The sequence below is a fragment of the Physeter macrocephalus genome, chromosome 3 (genome assembly GCF_002837175.3).
Source record: "Physeter macrocephalus isolate SW-GA chromosome 3, ASM283717v5, whole genome shotgun sequence".
Taxonomy (NCBI): domain Eukaryota; kingdom Metazoa; phylum Chordata; class Mammalia; order Artiodactyla; family Physeteridae; genus Physeter; species Physeter macrocephalus.
In genome coordinates this window covers 10520646-10538719 of record NC_041216.1, presented here as the reverse complement: position 1 = coordinate 10538719, position 18074 = coordinate 10520646, and the positions used below count along the sequence as shown (strand labels likewise).

Sequence of the window (18074 nt, the reverse complement as noted above, 5' to 3'; positions counted from 1 at the left end):
TCTCTCCCCTTGCCTCTCATCCACAGACCGCCCCCCCCCCCCCCATTGAACATGCCAGCAAGAAGCCAGAAGGCAGAGGAGCCTGCGGGTATCGGGTATCGCGAAAGAAGTCAGACCCAGAACAGGATGAGGGGTGGGTCTGGAGGGGCAGGCAGGAACTAGGCCCACAGCCTGGTCTGGCTGTCTCTCCCACAGTCCCGTGAAGACTTTTTGGAAGCTCAGAGCAGAGTTTTAAAACTCTCATAGTTCCCTTTGGTCTTCTTGTACAGTGCTCCCCCTCCTTCCCTAGAGAAGAGCCCCAGGTTGGCCCACAGGAAATAGGGATTCTGAGCATGTGGGAAGAAGATGCTAACCTTGCAGGGAGAAAGAAGCCTCCAGGCCAGCTGCCCACATGGCCAGAGAGTCCTGGACTGACCCTGAGGCCCTCACCCTGCCAGCTCCCTTTCCTCCACGGAAATCTGTCCGCCGGCCGGTTTGGCCCCATTCTTGGGCACCACGAGGCAGCAGCTCTGTGACTTCCCTTTCTCTCCATAGGAGATGTCGCTTTCCTTCTGCAGCCAAGCCAGAGAAGCTTCTGGGATTCCCCACTACTGGCAGCGGCCCAACAGGGCCCTGAGGACAGGGCTGAGCGGCATCCAAGTATCTCATTTTGGCCACACAGACACCTGTTCCCTCTTCTTCCTTTACAAAACAACTCACCCTAATCTTTTTTTGCCAACATAGTTTCCTCCCTACCTTTCAAATCCAGTTTAAGGCTTAGGATCTCCTCAGAAACCTTCCTCATTAACTTGCCTGACCTACACTCTCCTGCTATTATGGTGATTATTACCAGAAGTACTTCTTCATGTAAAATAACTAATAATAGCAACTCATATTTACTGAGTGCTTTCTATGCGCACACCACCGAGCTAATTGCCTTGTAGAAACCATCTCATTTAATCCTCATGACCACCTTGTAAAGTAGGTGCTATCAATATATAGAATATGTTGTCAATGGCACCCTTCAGATTGGCACCTTAGAAGCAATTACTTTATCCGTTTCTACAGAGGAGAAAACTGAGGCTCAGAGAGGATTAAATTACTAGTTTAAGTTCACACAAGCAAGCAACAGGAGGAGGTGAGACCTAAGCCAGGAATGACCAGCTATGAAGCCCAAGCTCCTAAAACAGAAATGTTTTACTACAGCCCAGCTATGTGCAGTCACAGAGTTAGGTAGTGGCTGGAGGAGTTCCTGAATCTTCTCTCTAACATGTACATACATGTGCTGGCATCACAGTTGAGGAACCTAACTTATTATGCACATACTCTGTACACTGTAAGTAATGCTATCTCCCAAGTTTTTGCAGCAGATACCACCATCATCCCTTTGTGGTTAAGCCCACTTGGTCACCACTCTGGCTCTCAAACCCTAATGAGATGCCAAACACTTGAAGAAAATTTCATTAGTGATGTCAGAACACATTAAGGACAGAATAGAGAAAGCAAAGGAACCAACTAGGAGTTACTGGTAAGACGCTCAGCCTGCCCCATTTCCCACTGCCAACAAACCGTCTTTAGCCACTTGGAAAATTGGCCTTGTTTTCACTTCCTCTGTGAAATGTTTCATGTGGTATTTTTCCCATAGTGTAAACAAGTCTTTTTACAGTAATCAGTTCATTTAATTCTCACAAAAACACTATAAAGTAAGCACTGTTATCATCTCCATTTTATATAGATGAGGCATCTGAGGCACAGAGAGGTTAAGTAACTTCCTCAAAGTCACACAGCTGGTAAGTGACAGTGCTGGGATTTGACCCTTTAAGTCAGCCTCCTGAACTTATGCATTTAACAACTGCTACTCTGTAGTTTGACAATAAAGCTAAGTGAGATTATTAGAAAACCCATCAAAGCACTAAAAATGAAAAACATGCTCTGGAGGAGGCTTTTTCTGTAGAATCCATGTGCTCCAGTAATGCAGAGGAGAGATCTCCCACCTAGAATGTGTGGCTGGTTGGATTGGCCAGCAAAGAAAATCTGGAGAACAGAGAGCTGAGAATCAGCCATCAGAGTGTCTAGTGGGACAGGCAGGTAAGCTTAAAGAGGAATCAGGGAACAGAGATCCATGGCCGAGAACGAGTGAGCAACCCTCAGACCAGCAAAGGTAAACTTGAGGATGGTGCTGGAGCATCAGCTGGCAGGGGAAGTCGGGAGGAAGGACCTAGCAAAGTGAAGAAGAGGACCCCTTCTTTTCCTTCCTTAAACCCCTGTTTGCTGAATTCCTATCCTATGCCAGGCACTGCAGCCTTCACGGAGTTTACAGTCTAGTGGGGGAGTATATTAGCACATTTTTTGTTGCAAGTGACAGAAACCAATTCAAATTGGATTCAACAAAGGGGAATTTATTGGCTCACTTAATTGAAAAGTCACTTGGTAGGATGGGCTTCAGGCTCGTTGATCCAGGGGCTCAAAAATGTCAGTGGGAGTCAGTCTCTTCCTACCTTGACTCTGCTCTCCTCTGGGTTTCCTCCATTCTCAGGCAGCTTTTCTCCTTGTGGTGGCATGATGGCGGCCCCTCGCTCCAGGTTTTCTTCTTAGCCTGTCAGTACCATCCCTCCACCCCCGCCCCTGAAAAAGATTGTTTCTTTCCCAGTTGTTCCAGTAAAAATCCTAAGATTGGCTGTGATCAATTACCTTGATTCCACACTTAACATTGACCCAGTTATGGGGCTTAAGGATGGAATATGCTGACTAGCCAGGCCTGAGTGATAGGCACACCCTTCTGTGCAGCTCTACCTAGACCACACAGATTGAGGGTGGAGGGATTGTTCCCAGGGAAAATTGCAGTACTAACTAAGAAGAGGGGAATGAATGCTGAGTAGGCAAAAACAACAGACAGTTGATCCAGGGAATCAGGCAATGATCCTGGTAATTACAACACGGTGTGATAAATGACATGGTAGGAAGGAAGTGGCTGGGGGAGTGTATAGGCAGCACCTAACCCAAAGGAAGTGACTGTAAACTGAGACTTGAGGAGGTCTCAGGACAAGGAGGGGCATGAAAGGGGAAAGGAGAAAACAGGTCATGCAAGTTTCTTGAGATATGTGAGATTGTGGCCTGAACGTTAAGAGGAACAGTGAGAATGAAGATGATGGGCCAGATTATGAACTGGGCCTGAGCAGAAAGGAAGGAAAACAGATTTGGGGTTAAGAGGAGATGAAGATTTCAGTTTGGAAGTAGAGTTGCAGATGTAGAAAACAAACTTATGGTTACCAGGGGATGGGGGGGGAGGGATAAATTGGGAGATTGGGATTGACATATACACACTACTATATATAAAATGGATAACTGATAAGCACAGGGAATTCTACTTAATACTCTGTAATGGCCTATATGGGAAAAGAATCTAAAAAAAAAGAGTGGATATATGTAAAAAAAAAAAAGATTTCAATTTGGGATGTTGTTTTTGAGGAGCACGAGGGTCATCCTGTTAGAGATATCAAAGAGCCATCTGGATATGTGGGTGGAGAGTTTAGGAGCAGAACCTCTGGAGGCAGCACAGGGATGGTCATTGAAGTGTGGGTGAGACACTTCTGGGTGAGAGGATCAAGGTTGATCAGACTCTTTGAAAAGAACAACCAAATGGCCAATAAGCATATGAAAACAACATCATTACTCATTAGGGAAAACACATGACAACAATGAGATACCACTCTACACATCTACCAGAATGGCTGAAATTAAAAGGAATGAAAATATCGGGTATTAGCAAGGATGCCGAACAAACAGAACTCCCATACACTACTAATAGGAGTGTAAATTGGCATAACCACTTTGGAAAACTGGCGGTATTTATTAAAGCAAAACATATGTATCCACTATGACCTAGCAATTCTACTCACATATATATGTAGCCAAGAGAAATAAGTGCTTAAGTCCGCCAAAAGATGCGTAAAAGAATGTTCATAACAGCATTACTCAGAAGAGCCAAGGGGCTTGCCTGGTGGCACAGTGGTTGAGAATCCGCCTGCCAATGTGGGGGACACAGGTTCGAGCCCTGGTCCGGGAAGATCCCACATGCCACGGAGCAACTAAGCCTGTGCACCACAACTACTGAGCCTGCGCGCCACAACTACTGAGTCCACGTGCCACAGCTACTGAAGCCCGTGCGCCTAGAGCCCGTGCTCCACAACAAGAGAAGCCACCGCAATGAGAAGCCCGCGCACCGCAACGAAGAGTAGCCCCCACTCGCCGCAACTAGAGAAAGTCCGCGTGCAGCAACAAAGACCCAACGCAGCCAAAATAAATAAATTAATAAATTTTTAAAAATAGTACTTAGAAGAGTTTAAAAAAAAAGATGTGTGCACATTACTGTATCTATTTTATACCTAAAAAGCCAGGAGGGAAGCTTAGCCCCTCCTCCAAAAGACAAAAGGAATTATGACAGCACTGACCCAGGGACTATCAATATTTTACAGTTTGTGATATGAGATGACAGTTCCACAGACCCAGCTTGATGGTGAAGTCCCCCAGGGCCAGAAGTCTTTTTTTGATTCTGATCTCTATTGTTCCAAAGCATCTATATTGGGGTTCAGATCTCAGCAGGCCCACAGCATCCAGGACTCAGCATCTGCTCAGAGCAGCACACTCCAGCCCCTGAGTGTTCAACTCAGCACTTATTTCTGGCATGTCTGCTCTGTGCCAGGCCCTGTGCTGAGAGCTAGGAGTATGAAGACAAATAAAACAGCATCCCTGCACTTAAAAGCTGCCAACCAAGAGGTGGGTGCTCCAGGATGAAGGAAGGGTTCTTGCAGCAGCGAACTCATCCATCAGCACTTGTAAAATAATAATAGTAACAAACAACCACCATTTAAAAACTGCCAGGTGCTTTATGCAACAGATTTTTTTCCCCTTAATTGCTATTTAAAACCACAACTGCCTGCAGCTACTTTGTCTGTTAGGGGAGTGGCATAATTTTTCTCTGGGTATAGGGATCTTTGTTTAGGAAAATACTTAATAAGTTGCTTTGGCATGAAGAATGAAGCTCCCAGGGAGCAAGACAAAAGGAGCTGAATCGCTTTGCAAATTAGAGTGGGGAAATGTGGCCCTAGGGAGAGGGAGGGAGGTCTGAAAACCTGAGGAGGGGAGATGTTAGGAGGTATGGTTTGGGAGATCTATGTTGTTTTTGTTTTCCGACATTCTGTTCCTTAGAGCACCACCCCTTTGCCTTCCTAACGTCACTCGTTCTTCAGGTTTTGCGTTTTCAAAAATCACTTCCTCATACCACACACAGCCTTCAAAAGGAATGAGGCAAAGCTTGTCCTGACGTGGAAAAAGGCACAGGATACATTGTGAAGTGAGGAAAAGTAACCAGCCGAGTAGGTGCTTAATAGAATCCCATTTTTTAAAAGGAGTGCCATATATATGTATTTACACCTGGCTACATAAGCAAAATTCCTGAAAAAGTACTGTATTAACAGCTGTTACTACTGGGGAGGGGAGGGCGGATAATCAGAAGTTTCTATTTTCAATTTTTCCCCTTTTTACCTTTAAATATTTTATCATGAGATTTTATCCCTTTTTCAAAAGTCTCTTCCTCCAAGCAGCGCTCCCTGATGTCTACGGTAGATCAGGTCCCTGTGGTATCCTGCCCTCCTCTGTTGCGACATTCAGACCTTTGTAATTCCTGCTCCCTACCTCTCCCACCCCTCTACCTCCTGTACCCACTGTGCTCTCCTCAGCTCCAAGATGACAGGGATGAGGAACTCCTAGCAGAGTGCTTGGCATAGCTGTTAACCAAATGAATAAATTCTTCCACCTTCCAGAGAGTTTTCTCCTGTCTGGCTTTGAATCTTCCAGAGAGAGGCAGCCCCACCTGTGTGTGCTGCTCAGGCCCGGCTCACAGCGTTCCAGCCAATTCTCTGCCCTGGGCAGGGTGAGATGCCTCTTTCTTGTTCTGGAGAGAAGCGTAAAGGCAGCAGCTCTGCCCTCTTCAGTGCGTCAGCCCTGAGGGACACCGAAATGCCTGAGACCAGGACAACCTGTGAGAGGTGTGAGCAGGTGGGGGAGCCAATTACCAGAACGAGCTAGGGCAGCCTGGCTGACCTCGGCAGGAGCAGAGACGGCTTTCCTTGCATCTTCCTTTTCTTTCCAGCAGCAGGGGGAGGAGGAGACGAAGGCCTAATTGCTTTCACCTTGAGAAAAATCTGCTGCTGACCATGTGCAGAGAGAGAATCGCTCAAGTTATACAGCAGGGGCTAGAGATGATATCAGATCAGGAAGGCTGACATTTTCCCTGAGGCCCTCACTAACGACTAAGGGGAAGAGATGTACCGGGCCTACTGCTTCCTCCTTGCTCGGGCCCACCAATCACACGTCAGCCCATCTCCAGCTTTCTTTCTGCCCAGAACCCCACAGGGAAATCTCCGTGTCTGCCTCCTCGCCCCGCAGGCTGCTGTCACTAAGATGGTGCCTTCACTAGGTTTTGCCCAGGCCAGAGCGAAGGTCCTGGGAGAGAATTAGCTGTCTCACAGGCCCTGACTGCCGAGTGGACGCCTCTATCGACCCAGCCAGCCTCTTTCCACCAAGTTCAGACAGGAAAAGTGATGCCGGCTGCTGCAACAGCCAGGGAGTGGCACTGACCAGCCGCAAATGCCTGATTCTGCTGGAACACTTCTAACAAAGCAAAGGATGAACTCTCAAGGCTTTCTCCATCCCTGATGAAAAGCAACTTCAAAAGCCACACACTGTCCTCAACCCCTGGGGTGAAGCAAGGAATGTGATAAAGAGAAAGCACTGCAACTCAGTAGAGCAGTCTTGAAGTTATACTGATGCTATACAGGGAAACTGTCTCCAGAAGTTCAGCATTCGAGACACTGAAAATCACCCAGGAAGTATGTGATACTGTATGTGATACAATTAATGACATAAAACAAGCGAACTAGCTGGTCACCTATTGGGTCCTGAGTAGAAATTTCCTTTAAGAAATTCTTGAGAGGCAATAGAAGCCCACAGCTTCATATATAGGCCATTTCAACCGCTTTCTAGCTGTGTGACTTTGGTCATGCCACTTAACCTCTCTGAGTTTCAATTTCCCCACATGTAAAATAGAACTAATAACACCTACTTCAAAGGGTGTCACAAAATAATATACATAAACTATCTAGCACAGTATTTAGTGTCCAAAAAGTGCTCACTAAATGGTAGATGTTCATATTATTGTCGTGGAGCCATCAGTGCACACTCCAGCACAGACATTGGTGAGGTGGAAAGTGGGGAGGCCTTTAGGACCACGCAGACCTGGTTTGAGATCCTGGTTCCATTACTTCTATCGTGTGGCCTTGGGAGAGTTAATTCACTTCTTTGAACTTCAGTCTCCCTCTCTAAGAAAACATTAATAATACCAACCTTGTCAATGTGATGGATAGAGCCCAGCCATCACCTGAGCCTGAGCACCTAGAAGGTGCTTAGGGAATGTTAGCTGCATGGGTACAGAATCATCACCCTCTTTCCAGCATCCTCCACATAGTCTGTTTGGTAGTTTTTACTGAGAGACAAAAGCCTGCTCAAAGTGACTTACTTTGTGGCAGCATATTGATTTTATCAAAGCCAGTGGTCTCTTTCCCGTTGATTCTTTTTTTTTTTTTTGGCTGCGTTGGGTCTTCGTTGCTGTGCGTGGGCTTTGTCTAGTTGCTGTGAGCAGAGGCTACTCTTCATTGTGGTGCATGGGGTTCTCATTGCGGTGGCTTCTCTTATTGTAGAGCACGGGCTCTAGGCACTCAGGTTTCAGTAGTTGTGGCCCACAGGCTCTAGAGCACAGGCTCAGTAGTTGTGGCGCACAGGCTTAGTTGCTCCATGGCATGTGGGATCTTCCCGGACCAGGGATCGAACCATGTTCCCTGCATTGTCAGGTGGATTCCCAAGCACTGCGCCACCAGGGAAATCCCCTGTTGATTCTTCTAGCCATCTCTATACTATTTGACCCTGGTGATCACTTCTGAATTTTTTGAGACCGCCTCCCTGTCCCCCATGGTTTTCTTGACTCTGATCCCCTGACCCCTCTCTGTCTCTCTCTGTGTCTCTCTCCTTCTTCCCAGGCTCTTCAACCTCCTTGGCTTACTCCTTATTCTTCTGACCTTTCGTCTCCACATTATCCGCAGTTATCATTTTCTCAGTTTCCTCTGATGTTGGTGTGGTGGTGGTGATGGAGAGCTACCTGTCTGAGGAGTTGGTCGATGCCTACTGAGACACCTGTCTATGCCTTCAACTTACACTGGAGGGCAGAGTTGGTATCTTGAACATCCTTCTGGATGGCACAGCATAGTGTCATAGAGATTTGGAGTTGGACAGGCGTGTTCAAATCCTAACACGTCACTTTCCCACTGGTTGCAAGACCAACCTCCCCCAGTCTCACTTCCTCATCTGAGAAACAGCAGTCATAATGACCTCATAGATTTGTTGTGAAGATTAAATGATAATGTATGCAAATAACCCTGCACAGTGCCTAGCACCCAGTCTAATTCAATAAAAGGTAGAGATTATTATAGTTCCTGGCACCCTTCAGCCTGAGCATTAGTTATGCATCCCTGCTCGTTTGCATAGGCAAATAGTCATTTACATAGACTGTGATATTTTACTATAGGTATATCTGCTTTCAAAACAGCTCTCTTTTCCAACTTTCCATTTTTATAAATGGCACCACTGTTCAATGCTCCCAGGTTCAAACCTTGGCAGTGTACTTGGCTTTTCCTACTCTTTCATGGGCCAAACCCATTGGCACTTAACCATGGGCTGTCGCTAACTGTTCTGAGACTGTCTTTAATTCCCCAGTGGGACTGTAAATGCTTTGAGAGCAGGAACTCTGACTTATACTGCCTTGGTACCTATTACACTGGCATAGAGCAGGAACTCAATATATATTTGTTTTCTGACAAGATGCTATCAACAAATTAATTTACAGGGGCAGGTGTGAAGGAGGTACTATGCCAATCTGAAACAAGGATCAGATATTCTGTGATTATATTTTATCCTCTCCCCGTTCTCTACTCCATGAATTCCTCCTACTCATTCTTTAAGCCCAAATCAATATCCTCCTTGCTGAGATCGGCCATAATTTCCTTTCTTTCTTTCACTTATACTACTTATTTAACTGCATAGAGTTTTAACCAATTTTTTAATTAAAAATGGAAAGAACTGGAGTTCCCTGGCAGTCCAGTGGTTAGGACTCGGCGCTTTCACTGCCATGGCCCAGGCTCAATCCATGGTCAGGGAACAAAAATCCCGCAAGCCACGCGGCGTAGCCAGAAAAAAAAAAAAAACCTGAAAATGATATAGAAAGGTGTAAAGTGGTGATGAAATTTTTTTCTCTTTGTTCCACTTCTCAAAGGTAACAATTGGAAATTGGTGGGTATCCCTCCAGATCTTTTTCTGTTGTATTGGGAATTGATACCCTATACTATGACAGAATACAAAATAAAATTTTAAAAATAATTGTATTTATCTGAGATTTTACATGCCCCCAAATGGCCATTTTCTAGGTCAGGGGGAAGGGGATTAAAATAAATCCAAGTTGTGAAATAAATGAGTAAACTTCAAATCTGCTCCATAGCACTTTGACACCTCTCTTAGAGAGTACCTATCACACTGCAGTTTGTGAACACCTCTGCCTCCCAGCTAGCTTGTATACTAGAGCAGCAACTGACATTAATTTTGATATTCCCTGGACGTCCTGGTGGTACAGTGGTTAAGAATCTGCCTGCCAATGCAGGGGACACAGGTTCGAGCCCTGGTCCGGGAAGATCCCACATGCCGTGGTGCAACTAAGCCCGTGTGCCAAAAATGGCACCACTGTTCAATGCTCCCAGGTTCAAACCTTGGCAGTGTACTTGGCTTTTCCTACTCTTTCATGGGCCAAACCCATTGGCACTTAACCATGGGCTGTCGCTAACTGTTCTGAGACTGTCTTTAATTCCCCAGTGGGACTGTAAATGCTTTGAGAGCAGGAACTCTGACTTATACTGCCTTGGTACCTATTACACTGGCATAGAGCAGGAACTCAATATATATTTGTTTTCTGACAAGATGCTATCAACAAATTAATTTACAGGGGCAGGTGTGAAGGAGGTACTATGCCAATCTGAAACAAGGATCAGATATTCTGTGATTATATTTTATCCTCTCCCCGTTCTCTACTCCATGAATTCCTCCTACTCATTCTTTAAGCCCAAATCAATATCCTCCTTGCTGAGATCGGCCATAATTTCCTTTCTTTCTTTCACTTATACTACTTATTTAACTGCATAGAGTTTTAACCAATTTTTTAATTAAAAATGGAAAGAACTGGAGTTCCCTGGCAGTCCAGTGGTTAGGACTCGGCGCTTTCACTGCCATGGCCCAGGCTCAATCCATGGTCAGGGAACAAAAATCCCGCAAGCCACGCGGCGTAGCCAGAAAAAAAAAAAAAACCTGAAAATGATATAGAAAGGTGTAAAGTGGTGATGACATTTTTTTCTCTTTGTTCCACTTCTCAAAGGTAACAATTGGAAATTGGTGGGTATCCCTCCAGATCTTTTTCTGTTGTATTGGGAATTGATACCCTATACTATGACAGAATACAAAATAAAATTTTAAAAATAATTGTATTTATCTGAGATTTTACATGCCCCCAAATGGCCATTTTCTAGGTCAGGGGGAAGGGGATTAAAATAAATCCAAGTTGTGAAATAAATGAGTAAACTTCAAATCTGCTCCATAGCACTTTGACACCTCTCTTAGAGAGTACCTATCACACTGCAGTTTGTGAACACCTCTGCCTCCCAGCTAGCTTGTATACTAGAGCAGCAACTGACATTAATTTTGATATTCCCTGGACGTCCTGGTGGTACAGTGGTTAAGAATCTGCCTGCCAATGCAGGGGACACAGGTTCGAGCCCTGGTCCGGGAAGATCCCACATGCCGTGGTGCAACTAAGCCCGTGTGCCAAAACTACTGAGCCTGAGTGCCACAACTACTGAGCCCGCACGCCTAGAGCTGGTGCTCCACAACAAGAGAAGCCACCACGATGAGAAGCCTGCGCACCGCAACAAAGAGTAGCCCCTGCTCGCCGCAACTGAGAAAGCCAGCACGCAGCAATGAAGACCCAACAGAGCCATAAATAAATAAATTTATTAAAAAAATTTTTTTAATATTCCCAACATCTAATTTGCACATAGAAAGTACTTAATAAGTGTTTAGTAAAGAATGACTTAGGGATTTCCCTGGTGGTCCAGTGGGTAAGACTCTGTGCTCCCAATGCAGGGGACCCAGGTTCGATCCCTGCTCGGGGAGATAAATCCCACATGCATGCCACAACTAAGAGTTCGCATGCTGCAAGGAAGATCTGCGTGCCACAACTAAGACCTAGCGCAGACAAAATAGATAGATAAATAAATATTTTAAAAACTTTAGGAAAGAAAACACAATTGCTTAACATGAGCTTTATCATAGCAACTTAATATTATAATAGTTTGAGAACAAATTAATTCATTTAGGTCAACTTAATGGTACAAAGAAATTCTGTTTTTATGTGTTGTAAATGTTTCTTGGTAGGCATTGTATTGACACCATTGTAGAATCACCAAATTCAGTATAATTACACCAAGTTGTATAGAACTAGAGGCCAAAATTTACCAATTTACATAATTTTAGGAGTCTATGGTTGTATCATTTTCTTTAAATTCCTAAATTGGTCACATCTATGGTGTAGTGCTTAAAAATTTGGGCTCTCAAAAGAACAGAATTGGAGGAATCACACTCCCTAGCTTGAGAGTGTACTACAAATCTACAGTAATCAAAACAGTATGGTACTGGCACAAAAACAGACACATAGATCAGTGGAACAGAATAAAGAGCCCAAAAATAAACCCACACACTTATGGTCAATTAATCTATGACAAAGGAGGCAAGAATACACAATGGAGAAAAGACAGTCTCTTCAATAAGTGGTGCTGGGAAAACTGGAGAGCTACATGAAAAGAATGAAATTAGAACATTCTCTAACACCATATACAAAAATAAACTCAAAATTGATTAAAGACCTAAATATAAGACTAGAGGGGTGGGATAGGGAGGGTGGGAGGGAGACGCAAGAGGTAAGTGATATGGGGATATATGTATACATATAGCTGATTCACTTCGTTATACAGCAGAACCTAACACAACATTGTAAAGCAATTATACTCCAATAAAGATGTTAAAAAAGAAAAAATATAAGCTACAAGGATATATTGTACAACACAAGGAATTTAGCCAACATTTTATAATAACTATAAATGGAGTATAACATTTAAAAATTGTCCAAGCTGCTCTGTGTGGCCAAAAAGAAAAAAGAAAACAAAAGAAAAAGAAAAATTGTAGGGAATTCCCTGGTGGTCCAGTGGTTAGGACTCCACACGTTCAATGCTGAGGGCATGGCTTCAATTCCTGGTCAGAGAACTAAGATCCCACAAGCTGTGTGGCATGGCCAAAATAAATAAATAATTAATTAATTAAAAAATAAAAATTGTGAATCACTATATTGTACATTTGTAACATATATTGTACAGCAACTATACTTCAATAAAAAATAGATTAATTAATTTTATTTTTTAATTCTTTTTAAAAATAAATTTATTTATTTATTTTTAAAAATAAATAAATTTATTTATTTATCTTTGGTTGCATTGGGTCTTTGTTGCTGCGCGTGGGCTTTCTCTAGTTGTGGTGAGCAGGGGCTACTCTTTGTTGCGGTGCAGAGGCTTCTCAGCGCAGTTGCTTCTCTTGTTGCAGAGCACGGGCTCTAGGCCCACGGGCTTCAGTAGTTGTGGTGCGTGGGCTCAGTAGTTGTGACTCACGGTCTCTAGAGTGCAGGCTCAGTAGTTGTGGCACATGGGCTTAGTTGCTCCGCGGCATGTGAGATCCTCCCAGACCGCGACCCCGTGTCTCCTGCATTGGCAGGCAGATTCCCAACCACTGCGCCACCCAGGAAGCCCAGATTAATTCATTTTAAAAGAATTTGGGCTCTCGAGTCAGACTGCCTGGGTTCAAATCCCTGGTGACCTTGAGCAAGTGACTTAACTTCCCTGCACTTTTATTCTTTCAACAACAAAATAGGAATGACAGTACCAGCGTCATAGGACTATTGTGAGAAATAAACTGAACAGATGTAGATGTTGGCTATTATTATTTCTGTGATTCCAAGTTCCTAGGTCCTAGTAAAGAACAGCACGTTCTATCAAAAAAGGTATCTGAAAGTGCCCTAGTGAGCTTGTCTCAGAAAAAAAGTCTGATTATACAGGCAGTGAACCATTATCCCAAGAAATGCAGACCAACTGTGCCAATAAGGAATCATTTTATTCACAACTACCCTAGAGGTTAGGGACAAACCTAATGTGTCAGTTTATTGGAGCACAGAATCAACTGACTGGTCCCATCCTTTGATAAGCTGGATTTGTCAAGTGTCCTTAAAAAAGCTTTAAGCAGGCCCTAAGTCTCTTTGCCACACTGCACACCCCCAGGCTATGGCCTCACAGATGATAGGATTTAAGTGGTCTCAGGCAGTTTCCCGGCTAGGTCTTTTCCATTACATCTAGTTAGGGATAACCAGAGGTGTTCAACAAGAATGCTTTGTGTTTTTCAACACTGAGTATATCAGGTTCAAAGTTACAGCTCAACAGATTATTATTAAGACTGACGATATCAGGAAGAGAAGAAATTGAGGGTTGGGCAGTCCCCTGAACCATGTCCTTCTGCTGCTGAAAAACCTTTGAAAGTCTTTCCTATGCAAACTCAAAAGGTTGACATTTTAAAAAACACAAAACTTAAGGCTGATTTCTTTTTTTACAGAATGTATACCTCTAAGACCCAGCCATGCTGAACTCCTTGTGGGTCCTCAATTTCACCAAGTTCTTGATCCTTTCTAAGCCCCCTTAAGGCCTGGGATGCTCTTCTCCAGCCCTTCCCATGGCCGATTCCTGAGGCCCTTCAAGTTCAGCTTAAATGGCACTTCCTCCAGGAAGCATTCCTTAAGCCCTCAGATTGGTGACCCTCCTCTGTACTTTCAGAGCACCTTGTACCTTACTGCTATTCTAGTATTTACTATACCAATAAGCAACTGCCAGTTTACTTGTCTGTATCTCCCACTGTTTTCAACAACCCAAGAACAAGAACCCACATCTTATTCACTATTATATCCCTAGCAACATGCACAGTTCCTGGCACATAGGAGATGGTCAAGAATCATTCATTGACCCTGACTTCAAACTATACTACAAAGCTACAGTAATCAAAACAGTATGGTACTGGCACAAAAACAGACACATAGATCAGTGGAACAGAATAGAGAGTCAAGAAATGAACCCACACTTATATGGGCAATTAATTTATGAGAAAGGAAGCAAGAATATACAATGGGGAAAAGACAGCCTCTTCAATAAATGGTGTTGGGAAAACTGGACAGCTATATGCAAAAGAATCAAAGTGGTCTGCTCTCTCATACTATGCACAAAAATAAATTCAAAATGGATTAAAGACTTAAATGTAAGACATGAAACCATAAAACTTCTGGAAGAGAACATAGGCAGTAAGTTGTTTGACATCAGTCTTAGTAATATTTTTTTGCATATGTCTCCTCAGGCAAGGAAAACAACAGCAAAAATAAACAAATGGGACTACATCAAGCTGAAAGGCTTTTGCACAGCAAAGGAAACTATCAACAAAATGAAAAGTCCACCTACTGAATGGTAAAAGATATTTGCAAATGATGTATCTGATAAGGGGTTAATATCCAAAATATACAAATAATTCATACAACTCAACATCAAAGAAACAAATAACCCAATTTAAAAATGGGCAGAGGATCTGAATAGACCTGTTTTCAAAGAAAACATACAGATGGTCAACAAGCATATGAAAAGATGCTCAACATCACTAATCATCAGGGAAATGCAAATCAAAAACATAATGAGATATCACCTCACACCTGTCACAATGGCTATTATCCAAAAGACAACATATAGGGAATTCCCTGGCTGTCCAGTGGTTAGGACTTGGCACTTTCACTGCCAGGGCCCAGTTTCAATCGCTGTTCGGGGAACTAAGATCCAGCAAGCCTCACGGCGCAGCCAAAAATAAAAAAGACAACACATAATAAGTGTTGGCGAGGATGTGAAAAAAAGGGAACCCTCATGCACTGTTGGTAGGAATGTAAATTGGTGCAGCCACTATGGAAACAGTTTGGAGATTCCTCAAAATATTAAAAATAGAACTACCATATAATCCAGCAATTGCACTCCTGGGTATTTATCTGATGAATACAAAAACACTAATCAGAAGAGAAATATGTACCCCTATGTTCATTGCAGCATTCTTTACAATAGCCAATATATAGAAGCAGCCTAGGTGCCCATCAATAGGTGAATGGATAAATGAATGGATAAAGAAGATGTGTCATATATATATATATATAATGGAATATTACTCAGCCATTAAAGAGAATGAAATCTTGCCACTTCAACAACATGGATGGACCTAGAGGATATTATGCTAAGTGAAATAAGTCAGACAGAGAAAGACAAATACTGTATGATTTCACATATATGTGGAATCTAAAAACAAAACAAATGAACAAACATAACAAAACAGAAACAGAGTAAAAGACACAGAGTACAAATGGGTGGTTGCCAGAGGGGAAGGGGGATAGAGGGAGGAAAGAAATAGGTGAGGGAGATTAAGAGGTACAAACTTCCAGTTGCAAAATAAATGAGTCATGGTTATGAAATGTATAGTGTGGGGAATATAGTCAATAACTATGTAATATCTTTATATGGTGACATATCATAACTAGACTTATGGTGATCATTTTGAAGTGTATAGAAATATCAGGGGAGTTCCCTGGTGGTCCAGTGATTAGGACTCAGCGAGTTCACTGCCATGGCCTGGGTTCAATGCCTGGTGGGGAACTAGGATCCTGCAAGCCACGTGGTGCAGCCAAAAAGAAAAACTCAAATCACTATGTTGTGTAACAGGAATTGACATAGTGTTGTAGGTCAATTATACTTCAAAAGCAAACAAACAAACAAACAAACTCATAGAAAAAGAGATCAGATTTGTGGTTACCAGAGGCAGGGAGTGGGAACAGAGGGAATTGAATGATGGCAGTCAAAAGGTACAAACTTCCAGTTATAAGATAAAGAAGTACTAAGGATGTAATGTACAACATGATAAATATAATTAACACTGCTGTATGTTATATATGAAAGTTCTTAAGAGAGTAAATCCTAGAAGTTCTCATCACAAGGAAAAATTTTTTTCTATTTCTTTAATTTTGTATCTATATGAGATGACGTTCACTAAACTTCTGTGATAATCACTTCCTAATGTGTATAAGTCAAATCATTATGCTATATACCTTAAAATTATACAGTGCCATATGTCAATTTTGTCTCAATAAAACTGGAAGAAAAATAACAACAAGAAAACACAGGTTAATTTCTGTACTAAATAAACAAATATTTGTTGAGTATTTACTGTAATAGCCTTTTCATTGGTCTTTGTGCTTCTGTTCTTCCAGAGAACAGAAGCCAGAGAAAACTTCTTACTGCAACCTACATGGCCATACTGGATTCTGATCCTCCCTACCTCACCCACTTCACTCCTATAGCTACCCCCTGTGCTCTCTTATTCTCCAGCCATTTGGCCCTTGTTCTATTCCTAGAATTCACTCAACCAGTTCCTGCCTCAGGGCCCCTGCACTTGCTGTTCCTTTTTTCCAGAGCAAGGTTCCTTCAGCACGGGCCATGACTGGCTCCTTCTCCCTCATCAGGACCCCCTCAGAGAGACCTTCCAGGACTATCCCACCTAAAGTATACAACCCCCAGTCACTCTATCACAGTATCTTGCTTTACTGTCTTTCTGAAACTTCTTTCAACCCTGTTTGTTTGCTTGGTGATTATTCATCTCCCTTATTTAGAAAGCGGCACAAAAGTGGGGACCCTGTCTATCTTGCTCGCCACTTACCTCGACACTCAGAACAACACTTGGCATCTGTTAGGTAGGTATTTAATGAATACTTATTGAATGAATGCATGCATGCGTGAATAAAACAAGTGCTGCTCTTGAAGTAGACGCTTTGGGTGGGTGTGTTCTGACAGTGCCATCACCTGTCAAAAGTATTTGAGGATCACTTTAAAAGTTACACAAATAAATCAGATTCACTACTCTATAGCCACACTCAATTCTTTACTTGAAATTTTTCTCCCAATTTGATTACTACCTTATTTACTAACTTTGGCTCTGAATTACCTGTTTCCCCAAATTAAATTCACCCTCAAGAATAAAAATTTGGGGACTTCCCTGGTGGTCCAGTGCTTAAGAATCCGCCTTCCAATGCAGGGGACGCGGGTTTGATCCCTGGCTGAGGAACTAAGATCCCGCATGCTGCGGGGCAACTAAGCCTGTGCGCCGCAACTACTGAGCTCGCGCACTCTGGAGCCTGCGCACCACAACTAGAGAGAAGCCCGCGTGCCGCAACGAAGAGCCCACACACCGCAATGAAAGATCCCACATGCTGCAGTGAAGATCCCTCATGCTGCAGCTAAGACCCGACACAGCCAAATAAATAAATAAATTTTTTTAACGTTCAAAAAATAAAGAATAAAAATTTGTCAACTTTAATGTTAAATGCTATTCATGCTACTGCATAAATTGCATACGTGTTAATTCAAAGAGTCAACTATAAATTCATGAACACAACAACAACAGTCAGCTTTGATAATAGAAGAATGAGCTTTAGGCTCTGAAGGCAATTTGAAAAGAGGAACTCAAAACCTCTGATTTCAACATGTAATTTCTGGAGTGTTATGCTGATTTAAAATGATTACCTTATTTTACGGTGAAACCTCATACAGTGGGACAATGGTGTTTTCACCTCTGGATTTGTTTCTTGTTTTAGTTATTTTGAAATAGTTCAATTTTAAAGAATTCAATTTCTAGACAACAACCCAATGGTATTTAGATTAAAAAACAACTTGGGGGGGCTTCCCTGGTGGCGCAGTGGTTGAGAGTCCGCCTGCCGATGCAGGGGA

The 18074-nt window shown here is 42.9% G+C and overlaps 1 long non-coding RNA gene across 3 annotated transcripts in view; it reads left to right on the top strand.

The window, feature by feature from the left end:
* The window catches only part of LOC114485456 (uncharacterized), a 27553-nt gene extending 9956 nt beyond the window's left edge, over positions 1-17597 (top strand). Inside the window, exons 3-7 of one of the 3 annotated variants that reach the window (XR_008616754.1) lie at positions 5802-6869; positions 8073-8260; positions 14626-14732; positions 16961-17041; positions 17383-17597. This is a non-coding gene — a long non-coding RNA (uncharacterized lncRNA). The remainder of the gene's footprint in view (positions 1-5801; positions 6870-8072; positions 8261-14625; positions 14733-16960; positions 17042-17382) is intronic. The other 2 variants (XR_008616753.1, XR_003678885.2) reach the window with 2 other exon arrangements.
* Positions 17598-18074: the final 477 nt, after the last annotated feature.